This window comes from Babylonia areolata, chromosome 3, assembly GCF_041734735.1.
Source record: "Babylonia areolata isolate BAREFJ2019XMU chromosome 3, ASM4173473v1, whole genome shotgun sequence".
In the NCBI taxonomy this organism is placed as follows: domain Eukaryota; kingdom Metazoa; phylum Mollusca; class Gastropoda; order Neogastropoda; family Buccinidae; genus Babylonia; species Babylonia areolata.
The window spans coordinates 8,754,677-8,768,383 of record NC_134878.1 but is presented as its reverse complement, the minus strand read 5'-3'; positions in this window follow the sequence as shown (position 1 = coordinate 8,768,383).

Genomic DNA, 13,707 nt, shown 5'->3' with positions numbered 1-13,707 from the left:
AATCTGTGTTAATGTCGTTCTTTTTTTGTGTGTGGTCTGTTTTGTTGACATTTTTCGTGTGAGCAGTTCCATCCAGCAACAGTCTGTTACATTTCTTAATGTCTTGTTCTAGGGAGAAACTCAGTATCGATTTCTCATCCACTTCCATGCCTGTGCTGAGTTCTTCAACGTCAGCAAAGTTAACAGGAACTGTTTTGTTTCTTTTTGTTTGTTTGTTTGTTTTTTTGGTTTTTTTTGAAGAGTGCGAAATGCTTCAGTTCCAAGAGAGATACTGAGGTCCGCCACTGCGACTAAGCTATCATTGTCATTACAAGGAGTAGATGGGGGAGTGGTGTTTCTGGGAGGTGTCGGTGTAGTTTCAATCAGAGGCGCGTTTCTTACGCTCGCGTGCTGGTGGCCAGTGCCGAGGGTGAGCAACACATGCGCCAAGAAAGTGTCGCAAGGCGGGAAGTTGGTCTGAATTGTAGTACCTCGCCATGGCTCGTGAGAACCCGGCAGCCACTCTTGTCAGCAGGTGGAAAATGAAGCGCCCCTCCCTAGTGGCGTGTTTCGCCAGATTCTGCCCCAATTAGCACCACAGAAAAAACTCGCGTCGTCTCAGAACAGGCACCACTGAACACCATTCAGGTGATTCGGCAGCAGTGCAGGGTCTGCTCTGGCGTATGGACTCACGGCGATCGAACATCGATCTTTATCAACTGCCGATAGAACGAGCCCAGCAGAAGTCGTTGTGTGTGGGAGGTGGTTTTTAGATGGGTGGCGTGTGTATGTATGTGTGTGTGTGTGTGTGGTGGGGGGGGGGGGGTTAGGGGGGTGGTGGTAATGAGAAACAGAGAGGGAGAGATGGTGTAAGAAGAAGAAATGATTTTACTGATCTGTGCCATACACCCTTGTCACAGGAGACGGAAGAATAGGACTGAGGTTTAAAGCTTACACAGTGAGAGCTGTGGCGACGATAACTGGACTTCGGGGGTTTTGGGGGGTCGGGGAGGGAGGGGGGGGGAAGAAAAAAAGAAAAAGAAAAAGCTTTTCGTCAAATAGACAGACACTCACTCCCGCTTGTCCATGACTATCCTCGCTGCTGACCTCACCCCCCCCCCCATCCCTCTCATCTCACATTATCTACACCTGAGAGAGAGAGAGAGAGAGAGAGACGAAAGAGAGAGAGGGGCAGGAGCCGGCGAGACAGACAGACAAGTGGAGATACGTAATTACGAATACAACTACTACTACCGCTTCTGCTGCTGTTGCTGCTGCTTCGAACAGCTTCAGCAGCAACAGCTACAACAGCAACAATAATGATAAATTGTGAATGAGAGAGAGAGAGAGAGAGAGGGAGAGAGAGAGACGCATGGAGAGAGAGCGTGTGAAGGTGGAAAAGGAAAAACCAACAAGCCTCAGCCACCGCATTGACCTTCCTGCAGCCCTCAGCATGTCTGTTCCACGTGGCAGCAGTAGTCAGGCCCGTGAGTGCCAGAAGAGGAATTGGTAATTCAAAGGCCAGCAGACAGAAGACAGGGAGGTGGTGGGAGAAGGGACGGATGGGGGGAGGGTGGTGGGGGGAGGGGTGGAGGACGGTGTCTCAGTGTATGCATTAACCCGACCTACATACCTACCAAGCATCTTTTCTTCATTTTTTTTTTCTTTATCACGATGAAAACGTGTCTGCTGACTTTGATTATCTGAAGTTGTGCCAGAAGCTGAGACAGTTTGAAAAGAGTATTTTTTTTGTTTGTTTGATTTCTTTTGTATTTGTTTAAAGTTTGTGAGGGTGTCTAGAGTGATTGATGAACTAGGACACGTGTGTGTGTGTGTGTGTGTGTGTGTGTGTGTGTGTGTGTGTGTGTGTTTGTGTGTGTGTGTGTGTGTGTGTGTGTGTGTGTGTTTGTGTGTGTGTGTGTGTGTGTGTGTGTGTGTGTGTGTGTGTGTGTGTGTGTGTGTGAACGTATATATATTTTGTCTCTCGTTGTCATCTCTCTCTCTCTCTCTCTATCTCTCTCTCTATCTATCTATCTATCTATCTCCTCCATCTGTCTCTGTCTCTTCTCTCTCTCACACACACTCTATGTCTCCCCCCCCCCCCCCCCCCATCTGTCTCTCTATCTCTTCTTTCTCTCACACACTCTATATCTCTGTCATCTAACTTTCTATCTCTTCTCTCTCACATACTCTCTTTCTCCTCGCCATCTATGTCTCCATTCCTCTCTATAACTCCCTCTCATTAGTTGTTCGTATTCTCCTCAGCCTTACCACCCCTCTCTCTCTCTTTCTTTGTCGGGAAGATAGATAAGAGAGAAAAAGAGTGACACTAGGCAAACGAATTTAATACTCGTGGCAGAACAAACAAAACAAAATTCAACTAAAAACCAAAAATGTACATGAACGGACAGACCAGCAGAGAGAGTCGACAAACAAACGGAACGGCAGAATTCGCTTCATCGATACTGTGTATACAACCAGGTTTTATGTAGTCATCTACAATTGAGTTGTTTTTTTTATTAGACGCAATTGACTGCTTCACAAGAGGCTTGCAAAATTTGTGAAACACGATATGTGTTTAAAAAAAACTGTTTTGGAGAGGCTTGTCTAAGGTGAATGCTGATAATCACTGAAAGAAAAAAAAAAGTTGTCATTGGAGATGATGTAGCGTTACGCGGATACAGGTTATTCTGAGCCCGAATGGCCACGAATTTTGCTGAAACATTTTGCAGGTCAAGAGCCCACAAAATCCCAGGTTTTTTCAATAGTTGACGTAACTGCTGTTTTGCGGAAATTACCCATTACGTATTTAAAAAATATCAACTTTTGTTGTTGTTGTTGTTGTTGTTGTTCTCTCCCAACTCTGTTAAGACACCTACATCACAAGCATGGAAGTGGAAGGAACATTGAAACAGTGGTTACAATGACAGTGTGGCATAAGATGATACAACACTCTCTCATTTTGATGACGAGTGACGATGTGTGTGACGGAATTATGGGTCTGGGGTTCCTTCAGGTTGGGGACCACGTGACAAGGCTGTGCACACCACGCTTCCTTTCACACTACATCCGTGCGTCAACCAGCCTCCGAAAGATACAAGAAACCTGCAGTGTTGGCTAGGACAGGAAATTCGAGCAACACTTGAAACAAGCATCAGTACAGTGGATGACCCTCAGCTATGGGTTCACAGTCTTCTCTTTCGACCCCAGAGCACCACCCCCAGCTCTGTGGAGAAGCCAGCCACAAGACAAACGAAACTATCCCTGGAAGATGGTGTTTAAACCAGCTCCCCCCCACTTGTCAAGTTTTTATTTTGTTTTAGTGTTTTGATTTTCGTTATATCACTTTCTTTGATATATTCAAGTTATTCCAATATCCGGCAGATCTTGTGTCTTGTCTTATTCATTTTCTTGGGCGTTTTCTCAGTAAAGAGAGATCTTGTCGTCATTATTACCATTTTTATATTTCATGGCTCGTGTACGTGAAATGAATCCATGAAGTCAGGTGCAGGAGGTGGTGGGGGGGGAGGTGTGGCGGGAGGAGGGGGATGACTGAACAAGCTAAATGAGCTCATCAATGACGTCTAGAACGGAAAGAAAAAGACTGTACAGGCTAAATGAGCATATCAGTGACGTCTAGAACAGACAGGACAAAACAAACTTTGAACAGATAAAACATCGATTTCAGTTTTATAGAGAGATGGGTATAAAAACGGGAAAACAAGTATATTCAAAAGACACGAAGGCATGAGAAAATAGAAATAATTTTACAGCTCGTGCAACCACTCGAATGACGCACAAACACAGAAAGACTACCCACACACTCACGCACGCGCGCACGCGCGCGCGCACAGACACATACACATGCATGCATGCATACATATATACACGTGCACACACATGCATACACGCACACACATACACACACGCGCACACACATATTCACAACCGGAAATGGTGACGCATGGCGCATATTCCACGTCACAGGTGGGTCGTCTCGGTTTCAGTGGCAGACGTTGTTTCCATGGCAACACTTTGTGAGTCAAAGCATTTCCTTTCTTGCTTGCCACCGAGGCGGTCGTGACGTAAAACGGAAGTGGATGTCGTAAACTGTGCAATGTGTGGTTCACAGGACATACCCACTGATGACAACCTCCAGAAGAATGCACCTCCAAATCTGTCTGTCTGTCTGTCTGCCTGTCTATTCTTCTTCTTCTTCTTCTTCTTCTTCTCTCTGTTTCTCATTCTCTCCCTCTTCCTCCCCCCTCTCTCTCTATAATGTTTTTTTTTTAATTGCTGTCTGTTATATTTTCCTCTCTGATGAGGGCAGGATTAAACGAGCGAAGTGTGCAAGTTCTTTCTTTTAATTAAAAATCATTCATTCATTCATCTCTCTCTCTCTCTTTCCAATCTATCCTCCCTCCCTCCCTCTCTCTCTGTCTCTCTCTCTATTGTATCTATTTTTGAGTGTCTGTCTTGACCTCTTTCTTTTTGTTCTTCTTGTTGTTGTTCTCTCTCTCTCTCTCTCTCTCTCTCTGTGTGTGTGTGTGTGTGTGTGTATGTCTCTCGTTTTTTGACTCACTTGTGTAAACAAAGTGAGTCTATGTTATAACCTGGTGTTCGGTTGTCTGTGCGTCCGTAGTAAACTTTAACATTGCCATTTTCTCTGGAAATACTTTGTTTGCCAATACCAAATTTGGCTTAAAAATAGTAGGGAAAAAATTTACAGTCACGTTAATAATAGCCGTATTTTCGAATCATTAGTGAAACACGGCGGATGGTCCTGTAGTGACCTGTAACCGAAAGCGATATCAAGGGCCATAACCCGACCAATCTGGTAGAGGGCGCTGAGTACGAAGAGCCTTTCCATGTAAACAACGAGGACAAGAAGCTGACGACTGAGGAACGAAACTGAAGCCAAAAAAGTGCATATCGGACCGGTAACAGATCGTGAACGTCTGTGTGCGCCCTATCCATGCCACCGTTTGGGAAGACCTCGCCCACACAAGCGAGGAAGAAGGGAGGTTTACGATAGTTGTTAGGAACGACCCTGCACTGAGTTTGGAAAGTAACGGTTGACTGTGCAGAGAGAGAGTCTTGTTATTAGAAGAACTGTTGTGTATACGCCTGTGTACGACTTAAAGTGTGTCCGAAATTACCCTTAATACTTTAGTTCATTGCGTTGATTTCGTTCCGCATTCCGAAAACCACCGTTACCCCTTGAAGGTTCCTGATTGTCTGATAAGAATACGCTGTGACCTCGTTTTTCTTGTTCGCAATGAAAAGCAAAGAAATGCACATTCTGGACAGAACACATACAGTGACATTAACTACATTATTGACGGGTTTACTGCATATGAATATTCTAAAGTGGACACTGAATTAACTAGAATGAACAGAAAAGAAATGTTGAATCGACCGTTTCACTGCCTCGGCTACACGGCACTGGTCAGTGCAGATCTTGACAAAACATGTTGCAAAGCCTGACGCGATGGCAGCGTCTCATTTACCGCCGAATTAAAAGACTTTCTTAAATAATCATCAACGTAATTACTACACCTGAATGTTTTAAAGTGGATACTGAATTAACTAGAATGAACAGAAAAAAGAAATTGAATGGAAGGTGTTGTTGTTTCTCAGTGAGTGGAAAGACAAAGCTTGTCGAACGCGGATCTCTGCAGATCTAAAAAAACGGACATATATTGCAGTGTTTTTGAGGCGGTGGGAACGTCTCATTTACTTGAAAGGAATTGTTTCTAATGCCCGAGATATACCAAAATAACATGTTTTAAACCGAGTTAGGATTTCGATTACTGCTGTCGATTCATTCCCCTAAAAGAACATGCTCAAACAATAATTTTTGAACGTCAACATTGAACCAGCGTTAGCGCAGTGGGTAAAACCACTCTTTCTCGATCGAAATATCCGTGGTTCGAATCTGCATTGAAGCCTTTTTTCCTTTTATTTTTCGCGAAGCACTTTTTTCCCTTGATTTTCGATCACCGGTGGTCGATGAGAGAATTTCCGAACATTATCATACATGAAACACCTGCTTGTTGATTAAAGCAGTTATTCCTAAAAAAAATAAACCCAAACAGACGCATTCATCATGAAAATAAAGTATCATTTTTTAAGAATTATTGTCCAGAATCTACGCTAAAGGAGGCCTCCACATGCTTTCGCTTCCGACGCCATTTTGAATTTTGGCATTTGACCCAGGGGCGGGGTCTGTTTTGGTGTGTGTTTTTTTGTTGTTGTTTTTTTACAAGTAAGTGATGACTTCTGAAACAAGTATGTTCAGTTTGTTATTACCAATAGTGTTATGACAGGGAAAAGCCAGAATGGAAGAGTGATGACTTTTAAAGATATGTGCATTTGTTTGTTGTCTTATACATTTCTTTCATAGTTTCTTCCTCAGGATGCTTTCTGTACATTCTTTATATACCTATATTTAAAAGAAAAGGATGTGTAAAACGAAACTGGTTTCTTTTTAACATTCTCTTCATAACCCCTGTGTATCCAAAGAACCAGAGCAACGGTTTCCACTGTTAAAACAGGTAAAATTGTTCAGGTGGGAGTGGTCGGTCTATTTTTATATTTGTATTTGTATTTCTTTTTATCACAACAAATTTATCTGCGTGAAATTCGGGCTGCTCTCCCCAGGGAGAGCGCGTCGCTACACTACAGTGCCACCCATTTTTTGGTATTTTTTCCTGCGTGCAGTTTTATTTGTTTTCCTATCGAAGTGGATTTTTTTTTACAGAATTTTGCTAGGAACAACCATTTTGTTGCTGTGGGTTCTTTTACGTGCGCTAAGTGCATGTTGCACACGGGACCTCGGTATATCGTCTCATCCGAATGACTGGCGTCCAGACCACCACTCAAGGTCTAGTGGAGGAGGAGAGAATATCGGCAGCTGAGCCATGATTCGAACCAGCGCACTCAGATTCTCTCACTTCCTAGGCGGACGCGTTACCTCTAGGCCATCACTCCACAACAATAGCAGCAATAGCAACAAATATATTGTCTGAAGAAAGAAACTAACTGTTGTTTGTGAATAATATATATTCTTGTATCCATGGGATGCTACATTAATGTTAACCGTCTGAACTCTTGTGTTTTTTCAGCAAAACAAGAAGTCTGTTTTGGTGTACACGACTTATGTGATTTGTAGTAATCAATCAGGAAATATAGTTATGATTTTACTTACAGCACTGAACATATAGGTTTTGACACAGCACTGTGAATTGTGTTTCAGACGAAAGAAAAGTGAGTGTTTTCTCAACTTGAACTCAGTATCTTGGATTTTTTATTCAATAAGAATGTGAAGAATACTGAAAATGCTCAAAATTTCTAATTTTTTTTTTAGCAACAGAGGTCAAAGGTCAACAAAATGATAATGTTCCTCAAGCTTTGAGAATGTATTTTATTCTGATGACACTGATATATAACACAACCTGTTTGGTTCATGAATACACATTTTACAGCATTTTAAAATTGCTGCATAGTCATTGCTAAAAAAAAAGTGCGAAAAACTACAAAACTGTTGACAGTTTAATGTGTATCACAAGTGAGTCTTGAAGGCCTTGCCTTTCTTGTTCTTTATCTATCTCTCTGTTCCCACCTTTGTTTCTACACACATGCGCACTCACACACACATACACGCTTACACACTCTTTTGCACGTATCACTCCATCCGTGTGTTTGTGTTCGTGAAATTACATTCATACTTGCGTGTCATATAAATGTGGCTATTATGAAGCAGGAAGAACATACCTGTTTATTTCATGTTCAAATACTATGGAAGAACTTGATGCAATAGCGGAGTGGTTAAAGCGTTGTACTTTCAATCTGAGGGTCCCGGGTTCGAATCTCGGTGGCGCCTGGTGGGTAAAGAGTGGAGATTTTCCCGATCTCCCAGGTCAGCATATGTGCAGACCTGCCAGTGCCTGAACCCCCTCCGTGTGTATACGCACGCAGAAGATGAAATACGCACGTTAAATATCCTGTAATCCATGTCAGCATTCGGTGGGTTATGAAAACAGGAACATACCCAGAATGCACCCCCCTCTCCCGAAAACGGAGTATGGCTGCCTACACGGCGGGGTAAATAAACAAACAAAACAAAAACGGTCGTATACGTAAAGTGGTAAATGTTACATGTTCGTCTGAGTGTGTACGTGTGCGTTCCTGAAGTCTGATTAAATGACACAGGAACCGAATGATGAGCGCCCAATGGCAGTCGTCAGTCGGCTCTACCCAGGTAGGCAGCCTGTTGTGTAAATGACCCCGTGTTTGTAAAGAGCTTAGAGCTTGGTCTCCGACCGAGGATAAGCGCTATGTAAGTATCCATATCAATTAATTGCAGTTAATGAAGAACAGCCGTGTCATTTTCTCCTGTTAATCACGTCATACTGAACAAGTGGCTCTGACTCTGCAAGAAACAACATCTGTATTTGTATTTTTGTATTTGTATTTCTTTTTATCACAACAGATTTCTCTGTGTGAAATTGGGGCTGTTCTCTCTCAGGGAGAGCGCGTCGCTACACTACAGCGCCACCCTCTTTTTTTTTTTTTCTTTTTTTCTTTTTCCTTTTTTTTTTTTTTTTTTGAGAAGGGGGGGGGGGGGGGGGGGGGTCCTGCGTGCAGTTTTATTTGTTTTTTTTTCTATCGAAGTGGAATTTTCTACAGAATTTTACCAGAAACAACCCTTTTGTTGCCGTGGGTTCTTTTTCGTGCGCTAAGTGCATGCTGCACACGGGACCTCAGTTTATCGTCTCATCCGATTGACTAGCGTCCAGACCACTACTCAAGGTCTAGTGGAAGGGGAGAAAATATCGGCGGCTGAGCCGTGATTCGAACCAGCGCGCTCAGATTCTCTCGCTTCCTAGGCGGACGCCTTACCTCTAGGTCATCACTCCACTCCAAACATCTGAACATCTGACAACTCCAAACATCTGAACTCCAAACACCAAACAACTCCAAACATCTGAACATATTCAATCCAGTTTGCAGTTAATTAAAGTGACCTGTTTGAATTTGTGAGACGGGAACAGTACTTGATCAGAGTATCTCCCCCGAACATGCTTGGGTTATGAAACAGCTGAGCTGACAGCTGACCAACCATTCGTGCTGCACACACATGTCGATCTCCCCACACGTCCTCCTCAAGAAGAAGCAACAGGGTCAGATTCCTTTCTTTTCAGGCCACGTCATTTGGGGAACAAACTGCCAGAAAATTTGCATCATTCTGCCCCGCTATGTTTTAAACCTGCTCTGAAAAAAACCCCATCTTTTCCAACAATTTTTTTTTTGTCGGTTTGTCTTGTTGTTTTTTGGATTGGTTGGTTTTGTTTTTGTTAGCGCTGGTCTTGGTATGATCTGGTTTTAAATGCATGCTTTATTGTGGAGAAGCCGTTTGTCATGTGTGTGTGGTAAGCGCGTACCCGTGCATTCGCGTGTATGTACGTGCCTGAGTGCGTGTTGCAGGGATGCGTTTTCCGGAGGGCGTCATGGGTGGGTGGGTGGATATTGATAGGGGAGGGGGGGAGGGGGGAATGAAATGGAAAGCGCTTAGAGCAGTATTTCTGGAGAAACGCGCTGTATAAATGTCTAGTATTATCATTATTATTGTTAATATATTTATTATTATAGATAGAAAGATCTATAGACAGGTAGACAGATACATTAGGCAGAACCACTGTTTCGGAACTTGAAGACCACTGTCCTTGGAATGTCCCCACTTTGCGCGAAGACTTGTCTTGATGTTCTCTCTCTCTCTCTCTCTCTCTCTCTCTCTCTCTCTCTCTCTCTCTCTCTGTCTGTCTCTCTCTCTCTCTCTCTCTCTAATCTCGATTGCAAAATTAATATAATAAGCTATGAAGATTAGGCAAAAATCATTACAACTGTACAAGCATGATATACTTAATTCGTGGTCAGATAGGCTTCACAATATTCTTCTGCAGCCAGTGTTGGAATTTGTTGCATGGTGCATTGATAGATGAATGAATGGAGTTATTATGTGTTTGGTAGCCTGTTGGTTGCTATCATTTTTCTTCAAAAAAGAACTTTGTTTTATTTTGTTTTATTTCATTATTTGCTTTCACCATTTCATTCGTGTATTATAATGATTTTTTTATACAATGAAACTATGTTGACGCATTCATCCACGTCATAAAGACCTCATGACCAATGACGTTTAAGTGTTAAAGCTTCTCTCTCTCTGTCTCTCTCTCTCTCTCTCGCATGCCTTATTTTTTATATGCATTTCTGTCAGTTTTCTATTGTCTGCCTGCCTCTCAGTCCCATTGTCTGTCAGACTCTCCATGTGTGTCCCCTCGACGACAGTGTTGTTACGTATTTTCTGACGTCTTTATTCCCAGCATGATAATTTCTCTTTTCTTGTGATATCATATTGTTGCAGCATATACCTTATTCAGGGCAAGGACTCGATGAAGAAAAAACACACCATTGCTTATCTATTATCCTCCAACATAAAGAATCTTTTCTTGCCTCCCACCTCCGCCCCCTCCCCCCCCCCTCTCTTTCCCCATTCACTCCCCCCCTCCCCTTCAGACACTCAGACACCCACATATTCTCCTTCAGCTCGCATATTCCTGTTGTTTCTGTTGATACATAATACCCAGGTCATTGATTTAACCTAGCGTTGTTTCTTATCACGCAACATAAGAACCTAGCCCATTGTGTGGGAGTGGGTAGTTCCACCCTAGATATGTATTTTTTTTTTTATATATATGTTATAATCGTATGACTCCTTTCGTGATTCTTTCATAGTGCTGCTGTCACGAGATCACGACGTCCTTGATGACGACGAAGATTGTTATCTCGTTCATAATCTCCTTGTTAGTTCGTTCTTTTCTTTCAAATTCTTGGTTCTGTTCATTCTCTCTATCTCTCTCTCTCTCTCTCTCTCTCTCTCTCTCTCTCTCTCTCTCTCTCTCTCTCTCTCTCTCTCTCAGGAGACCCATGTAGTCCTATATTATTTTCTATTATAAATGAACTAGCAATTAAAGTTTAATAGATTGTAGATGACAGAATTGGAATCGACATATTCACACAAGTGAAAGATTTGAGATGCATAGAACGTTTTGTGTTTTGCATGATATAAAACCATACCTGTGTTTAAATCTGGACAGACATTTGAAATATGTAACGACAAAATTTAGACTGGTTATCCCGGATTTGACTGTACATCACTTTAGATACAAAGAAGTCAGAGAGTTAATGTGTCTCATGTGTAAACAATCAAAGGAAGATGAAGGACATTTTGTTCTCTGTTGTGAAGCGCTCAAAGATATTAGAGATAAATATATTCGGCCCAAATATTATCGACACCATTGCCTCTTTAAATTGGCTTCATTGATATATTGTACTGACGATAGCGTTGTTAGAAATATGTCTATATATCTTTATAAAGCCTTTAAGTATAGAGAAATTGCTGTGTTATAGTCTGATGAAAGACCTGTAGTATTTATTTCTGTATCTTATCCAGTCGTTTTGTTCATGATTGTTTGTAGCTTCTTAGTTATTGTTCACATTCCCCTTCACGCGGGGCTGGGGCCTAATGTGAATAAACCATCTTCAATCTTCAGTCTTCAATCTTCAATCTCTCTCTCTCTCTCTCTCTCTCACGCACATGCACCAAATAGTCATCCCTACTTACTGTAGAATAGGAAAAACCCTGAACATTTCAAACATCTCTTCAACACAATCATCTCACCTATTATAGGAAGACATTGTCGGGAATGGCCAGAGGGCAGAACTGATGCAGAGGTGAAGCTACTCATAGAAGAAAGCAGTAAAAAAAAAAGAGGACATTATCATAGATAGCTCAGTCACCAAAGACCAATCCGGTTTGACATTCACTGCTAAGCAAAACGTAAAAAAAAGAAGAAAAAAAAGAAGAGAATTCTGCCTACAAAGTCACAACCTCCAACCTGACAATGGAAGTTGAAGCTGTGACACATGCTGTCCAGTAGCTGTCATCTATTCATACGCCTGGAAATCAATGTGCCATGATTCTGACTGACTCGATAAAACTCCCCCCCAAACTGGAAGTTGAATGGGGAGCCCAGAGTGGCATGAGGCAATGCGCAACTTTCAGATTCAAAAGCTTACATGGTCATACTGCTCCCGGACATTCAGGTGTTAAGGGAAATGAGCGAGCTGACAGGTATGCTGGCTGAGCAACAACATCTGGGGAAAATCGGAGATCCTAAAAAAAGTAAGAGTGCCTAAAAAACCAAGTACAAGGCCTTAACACCATTGATCGTCTCACAGAAAGAAAGATAGACTGAGCGGCCGTGAGTCTTATGAAAGGTAGAGCACGTTCTTTTGCAAATCAAACGAATATTAGTATCATTTCCCTACCAAGACTGCGCAAATTTCTTCAAAAAGGAACAGTCTGTCTGGGATTACCCAAATACAATAGATTGAGCAACACGTCAGACATTCAAGGCATCAGAGATCTTTTCCCACCCCTCTGCGGCGAATCGGTGGCAGTGTGTGTGTGTGTGTGTGTGTGTGTGTGGAGAGTTCTGTGTGTGTGTTCGAGTGCATGTATGTGTATATATGCTGGTGTGTGTGTGTGTGTGTGTGCATGCGCGCGCACGTGTGTGTGTGTGTGTGTTGGGGATATTTCAATTTATCAATTCATTGATAACGTATGTATTTATTTCCTTTTGTATCCTATTTTACTTCCTTTCTTTTATATTCCTTCAAGGCCTGACTAAGCGCATTGTGTTACGCTGATGGTCAGGCATTTGCTTAAGCAGATGTAGTGTAGCGTATATGGATTTGTCCGAACGCAGTGACGCCTCCTTGAGTAACTGACCCCCCGCACCCCACCCCTGTCTCTCTCTCTCTCTCTCTCTCTGCCTGCCTGCCTGCCTGCCTGTCTGTCTGTCTGTCTCTGTCTCTCTCAAACGAAATGACTGTTGATGTTTTCAGCAATTGCTCGGTTCTTATTGTTTTTTTTATCTCCATGTATTCAGTCCAGCAAAATAGTTTGCTGATTAAGTTTCCGTTCTCCGACAACATGCCTTGCAACAATAACGGTAATTGTGATGACAACGATACTGACAATACAAAATGAGCGTTTCCAGTTCCTGCAAGGAAAGCTCAAGTAATCAGTATATGCCCAGTTGACTTTACTGTTCACGTGATAATGATTATGTCACTGAAGTGCAAAACATGTATTCGGAATTCAGGACTTATACGATTGTGATATATACATATAAATCTCTCTCTCTCTCTCTCTGTCTCTCTCTCTCTCTCTCTCTCTCTCTATATATATATATATATATATATATATATATATGTGTGTGTGTGTGTGTGTGTGTGTGTGTGTGTTGATAGATAGATAGATATTTCCATGCTGATATAGACAGAATCAGTCACTGATTTATTAAACCTTCTGAGGAAGATGTATATTTATATAAATGTAAGTTAGATAAATGCCGTCCGGATATTCACGCTATTGGAAATTATAGCGTCTCAAGATACAAAATCGAAGAATATAACGCTATGATCTCATTTGAAACATGCAGCTTCAAAATGTTTAATGGTTGCCATACTTACCTTTGATTAGAAATAACACATGAAAACAATATTTCTAAACATGTATGGAAGTAAAATACAACTAAGGTAGATGTTGGAAAAAGTGTGCAAGTTAAGAGAGAGATAAATATAAATATGAATAATATGAAT